Here is a 21,046-nt window from a genome sequence, read left to right on the forward strand (position 1 = left end):
TGGTTTCATCAGACAAGAGAATCTTGTTTGTCATGGTCTGAGAGTCCTTTAGGTGCCTTTTGGCAAACTCCAAGCGGGCTGTCATGTGCCTTTTACTGAGGAGTGGCTTCCGTCTGGCCACTCTACCATAAAGTCCTGATTGGTGGCGTGCTGCAGAGATGGTTGTCCTTCTGGAAGGTTCTCCCATTTCCACAGAGAAACTCTGGAGATCTGTCAGAGTGACCATCGGGTTCTTGGTCACCTTCTGACCAAGGCCCTTCTCCACCGATTGCTCAGTTTGGCTGGGCGGCCAGCTCTAGGAAGAGTCTTGGTGGTTCCAAACTTCTTCCATTTCAGAATGATGGAAGCCACTGTGTTCTTGGGGACCTTCAATGCTGCAGATATTTTTTTGGTACCCTTCCCCAGATCTGTGCCTTGACACAATCCTGTCTCGAACTCTACGGACAATTCCTTCGACCTCATGGCTTGGTTTATGCTCTGACATGCACTGTCAACTGTGGGACCTATATAGACAGACAGGTGTGTGCCTTTCCAAATCATGTCCAATCAATTTAATTTACCACAGGTGGACTCCAATCAAGTTGTAGAAACATCTCAAGGATGAGCAATGGAAAAATGATGCTCTGAGCTCCACTTCGAGCCTCATAGCAAAGGGTCTGAATACTTATGTAAATAAGGTATTTCTGTTTTGTGTTTTTATAAATACATTTTTTTTTATTAAATGATTGCGTTGTCATTATAAGCGTGATCGTGTGTAGATTTTTTTATTTTATTTAATCCATTTTAGAATAAGGCTGTAACGTAACAAAATGTGGAAAAAAGGAAGGGGTCTGAATACTTTGCGAATGCACTGTAGCTTATGCAGGCTAGCTCCTTCTCCTTTGCTAGCCAGCCAACTAAATCTAAACACACAATCACATTTAGCAGCTGAAATGACAGAAAACGATGTGTACTTTCATTGGTTTTACCTTGGATTATTGCCATTTCTTTGGATATATCCATTATAATGACCTTGATAGATGAATTTGCCTGGCTCAGAGAAGCTGTCAGTCTCGTCACGTTCATACGCATTGCAGGGTGGAGATCACCAAAAATCAGCAACATTTTTCCACAGGTCAGAGAGGCAGACAGCAGGTTTAGACCAGGACTGCCCAACCCTGTTCCTGAGCTACCGTCCTGTAGGTTTTGCTCCAACCTAATCTAGCACACCTGATTCTAATAATTAGCAGGTTGATAAGATGAATCAGGTTAGTAACACCTGGGGTTGGAGCGAAAACCTACAGGAGGGTAGCTCTCCAGGAACAGGGTTTGACAACCCTGGTTTAGACAAACCCCAACTGTTGCAAACCATATGCTAGCCTAGTAGCATTGGGAAATATTGTCTAGACCAGTGGTATTTAAAGTCAGCGGGAACTACAGTGGGGTTATATATATTTATTTTTTAGGATAAAAAATTATGAGTACAGATTATTGTATGAGACAATATAGAAATGTTTGAGAAAGAATTAGAAAAAAATAATTGTATTGAGTAATTAAATGTTATTTGTTGATTTTACCGATTTTAAAGTTGTATTTGGGGTGGGATCACGAGAAAAAAAAGTCTACCAATTCTGGAGGAAATAATGGGGTCCCTGCTGAAAAGGTTTGAATACCATTGGCCTAGACGCTTTTTTCCACGGGAGATTAAGTTAATAAATTGACTGGCTGGGCTGTGGGACAGTGGATGCGCATTTATACATCTAATGGCACCGTTAACAGGCCCTACCCGGAGAATGCGGGGATTGTGGTGCTTTAACTCCCTGCTATCAACCAATTAGCAGCCAGGATCCAAACTACCGGTTTTATAACATTGCATTGCCTCTGGTTATTGAAAGAAATGTCCAAGACGTGTCTATTTATGTATGCTGTAGGCCTATCTATTTGTTTAGTTTTTTTCAGTTATCAACATACCTGTTTCAATAAAACATGTTTCCGCCCCAGTTTCGAACCGGGGACCTTTCGCGTGTGAGGCGAACGTGATAACCACTACACTACGGAAACAGACAGAAAAGGATCGAAGTCATGGAAATCATTAGGAATGCCTACAAGTCTACCACCCATAATATTCCAGCTGGAGTACCATAGTAAGAGTAATAACATCCATAAAAACTAGCGGTCGAACAGGGAAATGGTTCCAATTGTTTTTCCACCATTCATTTTCCCCATAGGTGATTTTAGAAACACTTAAAATAAGGGCTGTGTTTCTTGTAGGCTTACCCTGGCATGGTAACCGTGTAAATCTCTCTAGGACAAAGTTACTTTTATAAATATATTCGCCTGTATTTACCCCCCAAAATGAAACGCTAATTAGCTGCTTATGGCTATCATAAAAACTACAATTGCCATGATGATCTGGACAAGACTGCCGAATTGAGGCAAAGGTAAGAATCTCTGGATTAACTATCTAATGTTAGCTAAATGAAGTAATGACTCAATTGGCTACATTTCTTTAAATTGACAATTCTGTGAACTGTCTTGTACAAGTTTTAAATTGACACAATACCTGTTAGCAAATGTGTCAGCTAGATATGAAGTGCAGGAGCTTGCAGGGATTTGTAGTTTTGCATGATGTCTACTTTGATGCTCATTAGCATTTTCGAATCTGAGCATGAGAATAGCCTGCTATTCACCCACTATTCATTTGACGTGGAGCTCAAATAAATGAAGTTGTGGCAGAGGTTTGTCTACAGATTCGCTGTATTCTGACCTTGACTTAATTCCGTCATAATTCCAACACCTTTATGCGTAAGGAAACCATCCATAAGGTTGAGCGAACATGCCGGTTCCAAGTGGAAAAAGCATCTACTTTCTTTTATCCAATAGAAATAACAGCATTCTCCATGCACTGTAATTTATAAATTGATAAGAGCTATTGATAAGAGCTAGATAAATGAGTTATCCGTTTGGAGAAGGGGATTGCAAATACACATAGCAATTGTTTTAGATAGTTTTTCCTTATGATAACTGGTGACGAATGTGAAACCAGCCATATGGAAGCAAACTGAAATTCATATCAACATGACATGTATTGCGGCCCCCTTTTCCACAGTTAAATTGGATATAAATAGCTGTGCAGGCGGCTCCCACCCGGTTACATAACCCTGCACCTTAGAGGCTGCTGCCCTATACACATAGATTTGAAATCACTGGCCACTTTAATAATGGAACACTAGTCACTTTAATAATGTTTACATATTTTTGCTTTACTCATCTCATATGTATATACTGTATTCTATTCTACTGTATTTTAGTCTATGCCACCTCCGACAATGCTCGTCCTAATATTTACATTTTTACATTTACATTTTAGTCATTTAGCAGACACTCTTATCCAGAGCAACATACACTTAGTGAGTGCATACATTTTTTTTCATACTGATTTTGATTTGATTTGATTTATTTATATATTTCTTAATTCCATTCTTTTACTTTTTATATTGTTGTGAATTGTTAGATATCACTGCACTGTTAGAGCTAGAAACACAAGCATTTCGCTACACCCGCAATAACATCTGCTAAACATGTGTATGTGACCAATACCATTTGATATGATTTGATTAGCTGGTTGAAAGGAATTTTAATTGTGTGCCATCATAATTTGCATAGATGAAATTTGGAGACCCAATCTATAGGCTTCTGTAGGGCTGAACCTGCCGAGTTGATGTATGCGCTTTAAAATGTTTTGATTATATGCCCGGCTTTTCACAGTTTTATTTTACCATTTCTATCATGTTACATTTTAGCCACTACCGGGAGCCACGTCAGTAATTCCCACATACATTTATTATGGTTTGAACTTGAATATGACAACTTTCAGGACGAATCAAACCACTGTATTTTTTATTCATCAATATATGTTGTGCGTAAAGGCTCTCCAAACCATTTTTCATTATTCATACTTACTTTCCTAACCTAAAATGTGAATATGCCTAAATAATCTACAAGGTCAAAGTATTTTGAAATCTACCAGTTGGTGCTAAAACGGAGACGAATATGCATAGATGGCTTTCCTTCATTGATCCCTATTATCTGACCCCGTTCTCTGAATGTCTTCTATTGAGTATGTCAACAAAATTCAAATTAAAGTTACACCCTATTGAAAGGGATGGCTTAAGATAAATGTACTGAAAAACCCATTGAAGGAAAACTCCAAGAGAAAATCTGTTGACCAGCAAGTAGGAGAGTTTTCAGCGGTTTAATTGAGTTTATTCAGAGCGCCCAAGCGAGCACACCTGCAGAGTGCGTTATGTGACTGAAAAAGGACAGTCTGAATACCAAATACTGAAAATGCAAAGGAAAGGCACAAATTCCTAAATCAGGATCGGGCCCTAAGTGAATACTCGATTTTACTGTATTTTCTGTCATTGGCTTACTGTCTAATTTGTTAAAATGTGTTTCCGCCCGGTCTTGAACCGGGGACCTTTCGCGTGTTAGGCGAACGTGATAACCACTACACTACGGAAACCTAATTAGTCGAATACTCAGGGTGTGAGTTTTCCTGGAGTGCGACATTTAGTGCTCTCAGAACCTAATGAAGTCAGAAATTACTTAGTCCATTAATTAAGCAATAAGGCTTGAGAACCCGGGAATTATCGTGTGAATAACTCCTGAATAAGGGCTGTTCTTAGGCCTGAGGGGAAGCCAAGGGCCGGGGAAACAGCTCTTAGGACATTGTTATTCTAGATCATTCCCGGGTTTGAGGGCCTTATTGCTTTTAGAAAATGGTTGCCAACATATTTTTAAAAAGATTAACGACATGTTTTCATAAAAACGTTATTGAGTAAATTAATTTAATTTCATCCTTCCACCATACAATATAGTCCGGGCAAACGGCAGTTGTTAGTTCTGAGATTTTGAAGTTGTTAGCCAAATGGGCTTATAGTTCGTTCTAACCATTGTATTTTCAATGGTTGCTATGCTAAACAAATCATTACCATTTACAGTGCATTCGGAAAGTATTCAGACCCCTTTGTCCACATTTTGTTACATTACAGCCTTATTAAATAGTTTTTCCCCTCATCAATCTACACACAATATCCCATAATGACAAATCCAAAACAGGTTTTTAGAATTTTTGCTAATTCATTCAAAATAAAAAACTGAAAAATCATATTTACATAAGTATTCAGACCCTTTACTCAGTACTTTGTTGAAGCACCTTTGGCAGCGATTACAGCCTCGATTCTTCTTGGGTATGATGCTACAAGCTTGGCATACCTGTATTTGGGGGAGTTTCTCCCATTCCTCTCTGCAGATTATCTCAAACTCTGTCAGATTGGATGGGGAGCGTTGCTGCACAGCTATTTTCAGGTCTCTCCAGAGATGTTCGATCGGGATCAAATCCGGGCTCTGGCTGGGCCACTGAAGGACATTCAGAGACTTGTCCCGAAGACACTCCTGAGTTGTCTTGGCTGTGTGCTTAGGGACGTTGTCCTGTTGGAAGGTGAACCTTTGCCCCAGTCTGAGGTCCTGAGCGCTCTGGAGAAGGTTTTCATCAAGGATTTCTCTGTACTTTGCTCCGTTCATCTTTCCCACGATCCTGACTAGTCTCTCAGTCCCTGCCGCTGAAAAACATCCCCACAGCATGATGCTGCCACCACCATGATTCACCATAGGGGTGGTGCCAGGTTTCCTACAGACCTGACACTTGGCATTCAGGCCAAAGAGTTTAATCTTGGTTTCATCAGACAAGAGAATCTTGTTTGTCATGGTCTGAGAGTCCTTTAGGTGCCTTTTGGCAAACTCCAGCGGGCTGTCATGTGCCTTTTACTGAGGAGTGGCTTCCGTCTGGCCACTCTACCATAAAGTCCTGATTGGTGGCGTGCTGCAGAGATGGTTGTCCTTCTGGAAGGTTCTCCCATTTCCACAGAGAAACTCTGGAGATCTGTCAGAGTGACCATCGGGTTCTTGGTCACCTTCCTGACCAAGGCCCTTCTCCACCGATTGCTCAGTTTGGCTGGGCGGCCAGCTCTAGGAAGAGTCTTGGTGGTTCCAAACTTCTTCCATTTCAGAATGATGGAAGCCACTGTGTTCTTGGGGACCTTCAATGCTGCAGATATTTTTTGGTACCCTTCCCCAGATCTGTGCCTTGACACAATCCTGTCTCGGAACTCTACGGACAATTCCTTCGACCTCATGGCTTGGTTTATGCTCTGACATGCACTGTCAACTGTGGGACCTATATAGACAGACAGGTGTGTGCCTTTCCAAATCATGTCCAATCAATTTAATTTACCACAGGTGGACTCCAATCAAGTTGTAGAAACATCTCAAGGATGAGCAATGGAAAAATGATGCTCCTGAGCTCCACTTCGAGCCTCATAGCAAAGGGTCTGAATACTTATGTAAATAAGGTATTTCTGTTTTGTGTTTTTATAAATACATTTTTTTTTTTATTAAATGATTGCGTTGTCATTATAGCGTATCGTGTGTAGATTTTTTATTTTATTTAATCCATTTTAGAATAAGGCTGTAACGTAACAAAATGTGGAAAAAAGGAAGGGGTCTGAATACTTTGCGAATGCACTGTAGCTATGCAGGCTAGCTCCTTCTCCTTTGCTAGCCAGCCAACTAAATCTAAACACACAATCACATTTAGCAGCTGAAATGACAGAAAACGATGTGTGTACTTTCATTGGTTTTACCTTGGATTCTATTGCCATTTCTTTGGATATATCCATTATAATGACCTTGATAGATGAATTTGCCTGGCTCAGAGAAGCTGTCAGTCTCGTCACGTTCATACGCATTGCAGGGTGGAGATCACCAAAAATCAGCAACATTTTTCCACAGGTCAGAGAGGCAGACAGCAAGGTTTAGACCAGGACTGCCCAACCCCTGTTCCTGGAGAGCTACCGTCCTGTAGGTTTTTGCTCCAACCCTAATCTAGCACACCTGATTCTAATAATTAGCAGGTTGATAAGATGAATCAGGTTAGTAACACCTGGGGTTGGAGCGAAAACCTACAGGAGGGTAGGTCTCCAGGAACAGGGTTTGACAACCCTGGTTTAGACAAACCCCAACTGTTGCAAACCATATGCTAGCCTAGTAGCATTGGGAAATATTGTCTAGACCAGTGGTATTTAAAGTCAGCGGGAACTACAGTGGGGTTATATATATTTATTTTTTAGGATAAAAAAATTATGAGTACAGATTATTGTATGAGACAATATAGAAATGTTTGAGAAAGAATTAGAAAAAAATAATTGTATTGAGTAATTAAATGTTATTTGTTGATTTTACCGATTTTAAAGTTGTATTTGGGGTGGGATCACGAGAAAAAAAGTCTACCAATTCTGGAGGAAAAAATGGGGTCCCTGCTGAAAAGGTTTGAATACCATTGGCCTAGACGCTTTTTTCCAGGGGAGATTAAGTTAATAAATTGACTGGCTGGGCTGTGGGACAGTGGATGCGCATTTATACATCTAATGGCACCGTTAACAGGCCCTACCCGGAGAATGCGGGGATTGTGGTGCTTTAACTCCCTGCTATCAACCAATTAGCAGCCAGGATCCAAACTACTGGTTTTATAACATTGCATTGCCTCTGGTTATTGAAAGAAATGTCCAAGACGTGTCTATTTATGTATGCTGTAGGCCTATCTATTTGTTTAGTTTTTTTCAGTTATCAACATACCTGTTTCAATAAAACATGTTTCCGCCCGGTTTCGAACCGGGGACCTTTCGCGTGTGAGGCGAACGTGATAACCACTACACTACGGAAACAGACAGAAAAGGATCGAAGTCATGGAAATCATTAGGAATGCCTACAAGTCTACCACCCATAATATTCCAACTGGAGTACCATAGTAAGAGTAATAACATCCATAAAAACTAGCGGTCGAACAGGGAAATGGTTCCAATTGTTTTTCCACCATTCATTTTCCCCATAGGTGATTTTAGAAACACTTAAAATAAGGGCTGTGTTTCTTGTAGGCTTACCCTGGCATGGTAACCGTGTAAATCTCTCTAGGACAAAGTTACTTTTATAAATATATTCGCCTGTATTTACCCCCAAAATGAAACACTAATTAGCTGCTAATGTGGCTATCATAAAGAACTACAATTGACATGATGATCTGGACAAGACTGCCAAATTGAGGCAAAGGTAAGAATCTCTGGATTAACTATCTAATGTTAGCTAAATGAAGTAATGACTCAATTGGCTACATTTCTTTAAATTGACAATTCTGTGAACTGTCTTGTACAAGTTTTAAATTGACACAATACCTGTTAGCAAATGTGTCAGCTAAATATGAAGTGCAGGAGCTTGCAGGGATTTGTAGTTTTGCATGATGTCTACTTTGATGCTCATTAGCATTTTCGAATCTGAGCATGAGAATAGCCTGCTATTCACCCACTATTTATTTGACGTGGAGCTCAAATAAATGAAGTTGTGGCGGAGGTTTGTCTACAGATTCGCTGTATTCTGACCTTGACTTAATTCCGTCATAATTCCAACACCTTTACGCGTAAGGAAACCATCAATAAGGTTGAGCGAACCTGCGGTTCCAAGTGGAAAAAGCATCTACTTTCTTTTATCCAATAGAAATAACAGCATTCTCCATGCACTGTAATTTATAAATTGATAAGAGCTAGTGATAAGAGCTAGATAAATGAGTTATCCGTTTGGAGAAGGGGATTGCAAATACACATAGCAATTGTTTTAGATAGTTTTTCCTTATGATCCCTGGTGACGAATGTGAAACCAGCCATATGGAAGCAAACTGAAATTCATATCAACATGACATGTATTGCGGCCCCTTTTCCACAGTTAAATTGGATATAAATAGCTGTGCAGGCGGCTCCCACCCGGTTACATAACCCTGCACCTTAGAGGATGCTGCCCTATACACATAGATTTGAAATCACTGGCCACTTTAATAATGGGACACTAGTCACTTTAATAATGTTTACATCTTTTTGCTTTACTCATCTCATATGTATATACTGTATTCTATTCTACTGTATTTTAGTCTATGCCACTCCGACAATGCTCGTCCTAATATTTACATTTTTACATTTACATTTTAGTCATTTAGCAGACACTCTTATCCAGAGCAACATACACTTAGTGAGTGCATACATTTTTTTTTCATACTGATTTTGATTTGATTTGATTTATTTATATATTTCTTAATTCCATTCTTTTACTTTTATATTGTTGTGAATTGTTAGATATCACTGCACTGTTAGAGCTAGAAACACAAGCATTTTCGCTACACCCGCAATAACATCTGCTAAACATGTGTATGTGACAAATACCATTTGATATGATTTGATTAGCTGGTTAGAAAGGAATTTTAATTGTGTGCCATCATAATTTGCATAGATGAAATTTGGAGACCCAATCTATAGGCTTCTGTAGGGCTGAACCTGCCGAGTTGATGTATGCGCTTTAAAATGTTTTGATTATATGCCCGGCTTTTCACAGTTTTATTTTACCATTTCTATCATGTTACATTTTAGCCACTATCGGGAGCCACGTCAGTAATTCCCACATACATTTATTATGGTTTGAACTTGAATATGACAACTTTCAGGACGAATCAAACCACTGTATTTTTTATTCATCAATATATGTTGTGCGTAAAGGCTCTCCAAACCATTTTTCATTATTCATACTTACTTTCCTAACCCTAAAATGTGAATATGCCTAAATAATCTACAAGGTCAAAGTATTTTGAAATCTACCAGTTGGTGCTAAAACGGAGATGAATATGCATAGATGGCTTTCCTTCATTGATCCCTATTATCTGACCCCGTTCTCTGAATGTCTTCTATTGAGTATGTCAACAAAATTCAAATTAAAGGTACACCCTATTTAAAGGAATGGCTTAAGATAAATGTACTGAAAAACCCATTGAAGGAAAACGCCAAGAGAAAATCTGATGACCAGCAAGTGGGAGAGTTTTCAGCGGTTTAATGGAATTTATTCCGAGCGCCCAAGCGAGCCACACCTGCAGTGCGTTACGTGACTGAAAAAGGTCAGTCTGAATACCAAATACTGAGAAGTGCATAGGAAAGGCATAAATTCCTAAATCGGGATCGGGCCCTAAGAGAATACTAGATTTTTACTGTAATTTCAGTCATTGGCCTACTGTCTCATTTTTTAAAATGTGTTTCTGCCCGGTCTCGAACCGGTGACTTTTCGCGTGTTAGGGGAACGTGACAACCACTACACTACGGAAACTGAACAAAGGGAATAGTCGGGGTGTCATTTTGCCTGGGTGGGGCATTTAGTGCTCTCCGAACCTAATGAAGTCAGAAATAGCTTAGTCCATTAATTAAGCAATAAGGCTTGAGAACCTGGGAATTATCGTGTATAAGGACTGTTGTTAGGCCCGATGGTGAAGCCAAAGGCCGGGGAAACAGCCCTTAGGAGGTTGTTATTCTAGATAATTCATGGGTTCGAGGGCCTTATTGCTTTTAGAAAACGGTTGCCAACATACACTATATATACAACAGTATGTGGACACCCCTTCAAATTAGTGGATTCGGCTATTTCAGCCACACCCGTTGCTGACAGGTCTACAAAATCTTGCACACAGCCATGCAATCTCCATAGACAAACATTGGCAGATGAATGGCCTTACTGAAGAGCTTAGTGACTTTCAACGTGGCACCGTCATAGGATGCCACCTTTCCAACAAGTCAGTTTGTCAAATTTCTGCCCTGCCAGAGCTGCCCCGGTCAACTGTAAGTGCTGTTATTGTGAAGTGGAAACGTCTAAGTGCAACAGCGGCTCAGCCGCGAAGTGGTAGGCCACACAAGCTCACAGAACGGGACCGCCAAGTGCTGAAGCGCGCAGCACACAAAAATCGTCTGTCCTCGGTTGCAACACTCACTATCGAGTTCCTAACTGCCTCTGGAAGCAACGTCAGCACAATAACTGTTCGTCTGGAACTTCATGAAATGGGTTTCCATGGCCAAGCAGCGGCACACAAGCCTAAATCACAATGCGCAATGCCAAGCGTCGGCTGGAGTGGTGTAAAGCTCGCCTCCATTGGACTCTGGAGCAGTAGAAACGCGTTCTCTAGAGTGATGAATCACGCTTCACCATCTGGCAGCCCGACGGACTAATCTGGGTTTGGCAAATGCCAGGAGAACGCTACCTGCCCAATTCATAGTGCCAACTGTGAAGTTTGGTGGAGGAGGAATAATGGTCTGGGGCTGTTTTTCATGGTTTGGGCTAGGCCCCTTAGCTCCAGTGAAGAAAAATCTTAACGCTACAGCATACAATGAAATTCTAGGAGATTCTGTGCTTCAAACTTTGTGGCAAAAGTTTGGGGAAGCCCTTTTCCTGTTTCAGCATGACAATGCCCCCGTGCACAAAGCGAGGTCCATACAGAAATGGTTTGTTGAGATCAGTGTGGAAGAACTTGACTGGCCTGCACAGAGCCCTGACCTCAACCCCATTGAACACATTTGGGAAAAGAATCAGAACGCCGACTGCGAGCCAGGCCTAATCGCCCAACATCCGTGCCTGACCTCACTAATGCGCTTGTGGCTGAATGGAAGCAAGTCCTCGCAGCAATGTTCCAACATCTAGTGGAAAGCCTTCCCAGAAGAGTGGAGGCTGTTATAGCAGCAAAGTGGGGACCAACTGCATATTAATGCCCATGATTTTGGAATGAGATGTTTGATGAGCAGGTGTCCACCTACTTTTGGCCATGTAGTGTATGTAATGGTTTAAATATAATGATAATATTTGTCTAGGAACTCACTTGGTGAAGGTCACAGGACTAAAAATGAACAAATTCAACAACCATATCTCTGTCACTAACAAATACAGTCATGGGTGGTAACTCTACCATTCAATCGAAGAGCCATGGCGCACTGGGAAATTATTGGAGGGTGGCTTAGTGGGGGCGTTAAATTTAAGCATACCTTACAAAAAAATACTGCATTTGTATTATTCATATGAAGGTAGTACTGCTCACTTCAGCTATTTAAGTTTCTTAATTTAACTTAATTTTTTTGAGGTAATCGGTTTCCTCAAAGTGTTTGAGCAGCCAGAACTTATCTGGTTTTACAGTGTACAAGGAGCGAAAACCCACAGACTGTCACGTTCGTTGAGTAAAGGATCGGACCAAGGTGCAGCGTGGTATTCGTACATGGTCGTTTATTATTATAAACTCAAAACAAAATAACAAACTCCAACAGAACGTGAAGTTCAAGAGGCTAAACATCCAACAAGCCAAACAGAAACAAGATCCCACAACATAGGTAGGCAAAATGGCTGCCTAAGTATGATCCCCAATCAGAGACAACGATCGACAGCTGCCTCTGATTGGGAACCACACCCGGCCAAACATAGAAATAGATAAACTAGATTATATCCAAATCACACCCTGATCTAACCAAACAGAGAATACAGGTGATCTCTAAGGTCAGGGCGTGACACAGACACTCGGCCCTCCGTGGAACAAGTCTATGGGCAAGCGCAGAAAATTATACTGAACAAAAATATAAACGCAACATGAAAAATGTTGGTCCCATCTTTCATGAACTGAAATAAAAGATCCCAGAATATTTTCATTTGCACAAAAAGCTTATTTCTCTCAAATTATGTGCATAACTTTGTTCACATCCTTATTAGTGAACATTTCTCCTTTGCCAAGATAATCCATCCACTTGACAGGTGTGGTATATCAAGAAGCTGATTAAACAGCATGATCATTACACAGGTGCACCTTGTGCTGGGGACAATAAAAGGCCACAACACAATACCACAGATGTCTCAAGTTTTGAGGGAGCGTGCTATTGGCATGCTGACTGCAGGAATGTCCACCAGAGCTGTTGCCAGAGAATTTAATGTTAATTTCTCTACCATTAGCCACCTTCAACTTCGTTTTTTTCGAATTTGGCAATACTTCCAACCGGCCTCACAACCGCAAACCACTTGTAACTCATTCTGATTGGCTAGGCCTGGCTCCCCAGTGGTTGCACCCCTGCCCAGTCATGTGAAATCCATAGATTAGGGCCTAAGGAATTTATTTAAATTGACTGATTTCCTTATATGAACTGTAACTCAGTAAAAAATCAGTCCTACTTGCCTGAAGGACAAGTGGCTAAAAAGTTCATGTCAAGCCCTGCTAATAATAATAATTATCATACCTCATACTATAACCATACTATTGTGGGGATCTATTTTCTTATAACTAGATGTGATGCCTAGCTTAGAAAGAATACATTAATGATTAAACATAATAGGTTTGTACTGTACTGATATAGATTGTTTAATATAACAAGCTGTGATTAATGTGGGGAACCGTTAGGGGGTAGGATGAGATAAGACTTGTGACTCACATACACACACACTGCCTCTTTGTTAAACCGCTCAAGGACATGTGTTCTGCTACAGTGGAGAGGAACAGACTATGTCTGAGGTTGCTGACTCTGAGACAAGTTGTGGAGATAACAACTAATGCCTGGCAACAGTGAAGCGCCAAGGGGCTGGGACCAGCCTGTGCGCCAACGATAGGCTGAGTAAGTCTAAACCACGCTCAGTCTCTACTCTGATAGGCCTGCTTGGAGCAGGAACTATCTCTGTCAGAGTATTTAAAGAAGAACGTATAACAATGGCTCAGTTCTCTGACTGCCCTGCGTGGTTTTTCAGTGGGCCCGTATATACGAACATCATATTTACCATTCAAGTGTTTGCATTAATTAAAATACTAGTCTATTTTAGAAGACGTGTATTGACCTCTTTTTGTTCCTATACCAGATTTGAATTGACGCAACTTAACAATTGGTGACCGCCGACGTGATCTGGTAGAAGGGACTTCGCTGGGTATTGTCCGGCCCATTGGACATCTCTGTCATTGGACGGTGTGTTTCACAAAGAGTCCGGACAACTAAAAACAGGTAAGCAGACACCTATTGTTATATAACTAAAGTTCTGCACATTAGCTTTATCCAAATTAATTTTGTGAAACACCTGTTTGATGTAAGTGAACTAAATTATGAATTATTATACGAATTATTATGAGTAGATAAGCCCCATATTGTGACATTCAAACCTTTGGTGAATGTGATGTTAAACCATGGTACCATAGAGTATTGTTCCACTGGCAAGGTCCGTAACTACGAGGGTACGGCTAGGTTCGGGGAAAATACTGAAATCTATCGGCAAGGTCCGTAACTACGAGGGTACGGCTAGGTTCGAAGATACAGGGAATAATTGAATTAGTAATTGCTATCGGCAAGGTCCGTAACTACGAGGGTACGGCTAGGTTCGAAGAATTACACCGGCAAGGTCCGTAACTACGAGGGTACGGCTAGGTTCAGCTGAGTATTTTTTAGATAGGGAGGAGGATAGTAGGCGAGGTTGAGATTGAAAATAGAGGTAAAGATAATGAATAGTCAATATAACTAAATTGAAATGTATTGAACTGATATAATTAAACTGTAACGTTGGTATTTGAAATAACATTATACTGGTTTGATATATTTGATATATTATTCAACTTAACATTGGATGTTCAACACAACATGATATTGGCTTGATGTGATTAAGATTCCCTAATATATAAATATTTTATATTTAACGCCACACAATATTGATCTGGGAAATTGAAATGAAATACCTGGATTTATAAGTTGAATCAAATGTTTAGGAGCTGAGCTCAGGAGAGAGTCATTATGAGTTAGGAGATGAGAGAGTAGGAGGGGGCCAGTACCCACTGATAGCCTTACCTAATCTATTGGCGGGGAATGAAAGAGGCCCCAGCAACCTTAGAATGAGGTGAGAGCTAGTGCGGTTTTCATTTGGTGATGTCACTTGCTCTATGAACTGGAAGTATTTACTTTGAAAGGATCGCGGAATGTGTGGGGTGACTGGCAATGTATGTAGAGGGTCCCTGGTTCGAACACAGGTATGGACAGTGGGTAAAGCTTTCGCATTGGGGCTATAGACCTAGATTACTACGTAGATTGAGAAATGTGAAAGGTTGAATTAGATAGCTTAAGTAGAAGTATTCTAGAAAGGTCTATGAAAATATGTTACAAGGTCCCCGCGCCTCCCCCGTTGTGTAGGAAGGAGCAAGGGGAGGGGTGAGAGATAGTTCAAATGATAGGAATATCATTAAATGTATGCTTATCAACGATAGCAAGTATTTGTTTTATTAATTAGGGCCTAATCAGAGAGAACAGTTAAAGAAATTGAATAGTGAACTGAAATGGCGATAGAGCTGTGAAAATTGAGTTGAGGACAAAGGAGAATAATTTATGGCTCTGGTTAGCGGAAAAAAAAATAGCGACAGTCCGGTGAGTTAGATTGAGCTGTAAGATTTCAAGAAGAGGTCTAAATACTTGACTGGAAGGCAGTGCTTTAATAAATTATAATTGTTATTACTGTATTCGATAGGTTGCTTAACACCAGTGGTGTATGCAAATAGTTGGTGAACTCTAGAACAATAATTTATTTTCGTTACGGGGACCAGGGGATGCAAGTAGCTTTAGCTATTATGCTGAGGGAATAGCACCAACCTATAGTGGGTTCTAGATTTGTTAAATAAACAAACTTATATTTTAAACTAAAGTAATGCAATAGGCTACAATTATAACATTATCAGAAAAAGGCACAATTTAATGTGAAATAGTTATTACAATTATTATTAATAGTTATTACAGTTATTATCATTGATCCAGTAATGATAGAAGGATAGTAGAGGAAAGGCAAGGGATTAAATCTCATTTAGGGAAAGAAGAAGAGTATGAAGATATATTAGGGAGAAAATACCATTAACTGAGGGATATAAAACGTTTAGCTGAAAAAGACAACAGGAATAATTTACCTTACACCCTAATATAGACATTAGACCACACCAGAAGTAGAGATGGCAGGATCACCAGTAGCAATCATGAAGAGAAGGTTCCCAGAAAATAGTGAAGATATTGGTAATATCTCTAACAAATGAGAAAAAGGACCAGAAAGATAGTAACTAAATGGCCAAAGGAGGGAACATTTGATGTAACCGTGATTGTATTGGCTAAAAAATGAAATATGACATTTACAGGGGGACAGGAACAATAGAAGGGGAGACAGATTTTCCTAGGGGGTTGATCAAATAATTGATAATGGATCATTTGAGATGAGATCACATGTAGCAGATTTAGGGTAATCAATTAAATAATCATTGTATACTCGAGGAATTTTGAGTGGTTTTATGGATTAGTTATGAGGAATTAGATTGATACAAACAATTATTGATGGGTTAGGACTGGGGATATCTGTATCATGTGTTGTGTGTACTACCATCTTTAGATTACTGATGGTAATTGAAGGTTAACAAAATGTATAACCAGGAGAAAGAGATTAGTTTATCTCATTGGAATGTTGCCCAGGGCTAGGGGGAGCAGTTGTGAAGTTAGGCAGTATTTAAAAAGAAGGGATGGCAATTGGATGATAAATTACCAATATTACCTAAGTGATTGTTTAGGTAGGTGGTAATATTGACACATGGGCAAAACATGTGTCAAAAGGGGGATGGTAGGAGACGGTAGGATTAAATAATAAATATATACGAAGGAGATGACAAAATACTTTTTAAAAAACAAAAACAATTTTTTAGATACAGTCTAGAAAGAGAATGCAGTCAAAAATAGAAATTGAGAGCTCAACACGTGTGAAGATAGTTTATTAACCACACCCGTATGTCAGAGGTTTTGTGCCCCACAGGTGAACTAAAGGAGAAGGTGACCCACTCTATCTAACCAGGTGACTGGTGAGCATCCAGTCCCTAAAGAAGAAAAACTGGAAGCAGGCCTGTTGGAAAGGGCCCTATCAGGTTATATTGGTCACTGCCTTTGCCATTAGAATAGCAGAAAGAGCAACCTGGGTCCACGTTACCCACTGCAAAAAGGTAAGAACACATGCAAGCACCACTGAACACATGCAGAGTTAGAGAGAAGAACTTGACCAATAGGGTCTGGGGATCACCTCTGTTAACGAAGATCTCCTACCCCGACCTATCATCACTGTAGTGTGTTCTCAGGGTGTGAGTATGGGGTAGTACCAAGCAGAAAGACTGAGGACAGGAGAGGTTTGGCGGTTTTTGGGAATATGGATAACTTGGGTTGCATCATAGTCTCGGCAATGGTCTTGATATGTCAAGATCCACCACCAATTATGCTATGCCCTTACCATTGTTAAGAAGTAAAAGAGAAGAGAAGTGACCCGACATACTGACCGTCAAGGACGAGTGGCCTACAAAATGGGAGTCAGAGAAGGGCAGACTGTCAGATTCAAAATAAGGGTTAGGGACGTAGCCAACGGGTGGGGTACATGTCAATAAGCAGCTTGGGATTATAAAATCCCATTATATTCGTGTTCGGCCCCCACAGCGGATTGTTCCTAGACTCAGGTGTTTAAATACACTTGGGGATGGGGATATGAGACCGAGGGGACTGAACATCCAGATGGGGGTAAAGAGAAACAAAGACATCACCAATTATCAATTGGAGATTTAAGTTCGGAAGCACAGGAGAGAATTCTAAACCTTACAGCCCCTGTAACCGATGTGTGGTGGGCGTGTGCCAGTAAAGGCAGTGTAAGGCAGAGAATTCCAAAGGGTGGCTAGATACATGCGCCCTGGTTCTACTGGTTCAGCTAGTTAGAATTAGTCACCAGGAACCAAGGATTAAACAGATGTAGGAGTTTTAACAAGAAGGAGAATAGCCCTATTTAGATGGATGCGATTGGGATACCAAGGGGGTATCGGATGGATACCGAGCTATGAAACAATTAGGGGAAGGGTTTACTACCACGTTCTTTTGGTGGGTGACAGGCAAAATTGTGGATTGGATTAATTATATCTATTACGACCAACAACGATTTATTGGCTGGACTAGGGATGCAACAGAAGGGATCTTTGAACAATTATCTGCCATCTCACTCTTATGACTTAGTAAAAAGAGGTTGGTGTCTATAGAATGGTAAGCCATTGTTGTACGTTTATCCCTAACAATACCAGTCCTGATGGGAGTATCTCTAAAGCCCTAGTTGGTTTAGATAAACTATCAGCTGAAATGAAGAGCATGGCTGGAATGGAGGGAAACGGACTGTTCTCCTGGTTGGGGGAGTGGTTTGGTAAGTATGCTGCACTGGTGGTTACTGGATTTCTGACCCTAGTAGTTGTGTTTCTAATATTAATGTGCTGTGCTGCCTGTGTAATTCCTTGTCTGAGAAAGTCTGTTACAGATGTTGTGCATACGGCGGGTATGATGCCCCTCCTAGGGGCTCAAGAAGGAGATGCAGACACTGAGATGGGGTTGACAAAGGATGACCCTTGGTTTGCTATTGGTGAGGTGGTGGAGTGACACCCTAGTGGGTGTCTAAAGGGGAAATCAAAATTCCCTGTTTGTGTTTTTATGTTTTATAAATCCATTTTAACTATTGTGAATGTTTGTCTTTCCTTATGTGAAGGTTTGAAGTTCCTGGGTGGCTGGTAGCCAACCTAGTACAAGTTAGTTGTAGATGGAAGGACTGAGGGTTTTTATTTTTATTCAACATTGCCTATTAATAAAAGTGTGACTGTATTTTAGTGAGTGACACCCTAGTGGGTGTCAAAAGGGGGAATCCTAAATTTCCCTGAAATTTCTTATTTTGGGGTTCACACCCAGCGGGTGTGAAAAGGGGGATTGTGGGGGTCTATTTTCTTATAACTAGATGTGATGCCTAGCTTAGAAAGAATACATTAATGATTAAACATAATAGGTTTGTACTGTACTGATATAGATTGTTTAATATAACAAGCTGTGATTAATGTGGGGAACCGTTAGGGGGTAGGATGAGATAAGACTTGTGACTCACATACACACACACTGCCTCTTTGTTAAACCGCTCAAGGACATGTGTTCTGCTACAGTGGAGAGGAACAGACTATGTCTGAGGTTGCTGACTCAAGACAGGTTGTGGAGATAACAACTAATGCCTGGCAACAGTGAAGCGCCAAGGGACTGGGACCAGCCTGTGCGCCAACGATAGGCGGAGTAAGTCTAAACCACGCTCAGTCTCTACTCTGATAGGCCTGCTTGGAGCAGGAACTATCTCTGTCAGAGTATTTAAAGAAGAACGTATAACAGTGGCTCAGTTCTCTGACTGCCCTGCGTGGTTTTTCAGTGGGCCCGTATATACGAACATCATATTTACCATTCAAGTGTTTGCATTAATTAAAATACTAGTCTATTTTAGAAGACATGTATTGACCTCTTTTTGTTCCTATACCAGATTTGAATTGACGCAACTTAACACTATAAAATCCACTTTAGTTGTATTAATAGTTTAAACAAATACTAAAGACTGATCCCTAGAACGGGGCATTGGTAGAGAGCTATAGGTGCCAGTGGATATACGGTTCAGCCGCCAGATCTGTCCAGTCCAAGATATCTTCAGAACAGGTTTATTACAGATACTGAGTTCAACCAAACCACACTCATTGTTTTGACTGCTAACAGTGTAAAATTGGTTCTATGATGATGGAGGAATATAAATAAATAACTATGAGTACTGGCTTACATTACATACAAATATACATGTCCATATCGAAGACTGTCGAGGTTTACAGAATAGACATGGTACTGCTATGCCATGATAATGGCCAAAGCCAAATGCACACAGAGACACATACAGGATAAAGACCCAATTACTGGTAAGTAAATGACTAAAATGTAAATGTAAATGTAAATACATGTATCCAAAGTCTGCGCACCTGCACTGAGACCATGAACCATTGTGGAATAGTAACTGCACCACTTGGAAAGGCACAGGCAGGCTATACGCTCAGGGATGAAAATTTAGCTAGCCCATAGCTAATACTTTTCAGACCTGGCTAGTAGAAAATGTGCCGGTTAGTGAAATCTTTGCCTTTTAAAATATCCCATAGCACAGATGTTGTACCCGGGCTAGTAAAAATGGGCGTCTACTAGCCCCTCTGACAGGCAGTGCCCAAAATCCTTAAATTCCATCCCGTCTATGTTAGCTAGCTACATTAGGCTACATACATTTATTTTTATTTTTAACCAGGTAAGCCAGTTGAGAACAAGTTCTCATTTACAACTGAGACCTGATGATAGCATGAGGCTACATAAAATACTCTAAATGTCCATAAACATGGCTATAACTTGAACCTGACAATATGAACAGAATAATAGTATTATGTGCTAGCTAGCTATACCAGGCATAACAAGCTAACATGGCTGGCTAATATATTGGTTTAACTAGCTAGCTAGCTGGCTAAAAATAGCATGAAGCACCTGGAAAAGGAAAATACATGGTAAATAACTTTACTGCCTTAGCAACACCCAACTAAATAAGCAATGTCACAGTACTTACAATGAGAGTCACGCACTAAACACAGGTCAAATTCGATAAACTTGAGGAACAAGTCCAATAAGTCCAAAATGATCTATCTGCGATCTCACTCACAGTGCCACCGCCGGCTGGGCTCAGTCAGGTGTTCGGGGAATGGCGAACTGTGATTGGCTGATACAAGTGGGGTGACTTGTAGGCCTAGGTACCTAGGTACTAGGGGTCGTCACTAGTTACCACAGCTACAAAGTTATAAACCCCGCCCATTTCTAGAATTTATCTTCTTAAAATCTGATTTTAAACCTAACCCTAACCATAACCACACTGCTAACCTTATGCCTAACCCTGACCTTAAATTAAGATCAAAAAGCACATTTTTGTTTTTATGAATTTTTAACATATAGCCAATTTTCTGTTCAAATATTTTTTATTGAACACACACAATAATGGTGTATAGGTATGAAAGACATGTGTACCGTTCTTATCTAAACATAAGAGAACAGACATGAACGAACAACAAGACCCAGAGTTCTGGACACAAAACAAATATTACAAAACACGACATACAGAACAGGGACAGGTAGAAAGAAAAAGGGTAGATGTAACCCCCCACTTATACCCCCTTTATCCCCCCCCTTATTCCACCCTATTCCCCTCCCGACTGCTCGAGTGTCGGGGCCAGCACACGCTGCCC

General features: G+C 40.5%; 2 non-coding genes across 2 annotated transcripts; both read right to left on the reverse strand.

The window, feature by feature from the left end:
- Positions 1–4,431: 4,431 nt before the first annotated feature.
- Positions 4,432–4,504, reverse strand: trnav-aac. The gene has a single exon. It is a non-coding gene; the product is annotated as a tRNA-Val (tRNA).
- A 3,186-nt stretch (positions 4,505–7,690) lies between these two features.
- trnav-cac lies at positions 7,691–7,763 on the reverse strand. Its single transcript has one exon. It is a non-coding gene; the product is annotated as a tRNA-Val (tRNA).
- Positions 7,764–21,046: the final 13,283 nt, after the last annotated feature.

The sequence above is a fragment of the Coregonus clupeaformis genome, unplaced genomic scaffold (assembly GCF_020615455.1).
Source record: "Coregonus clupeaformis isolate EN_2021a unplaced genomic scaffold, ASM2061545v1 scaf1350, whole genome shotgun sequence".
Classification (NCBI taxonomy): domain Eukaryota; kingdom Metazoa; phylum Chordata; class Actinopteri; order Salmoniformes; family Salmonidae; genus Coregonus; species Coregonus clupeaformis.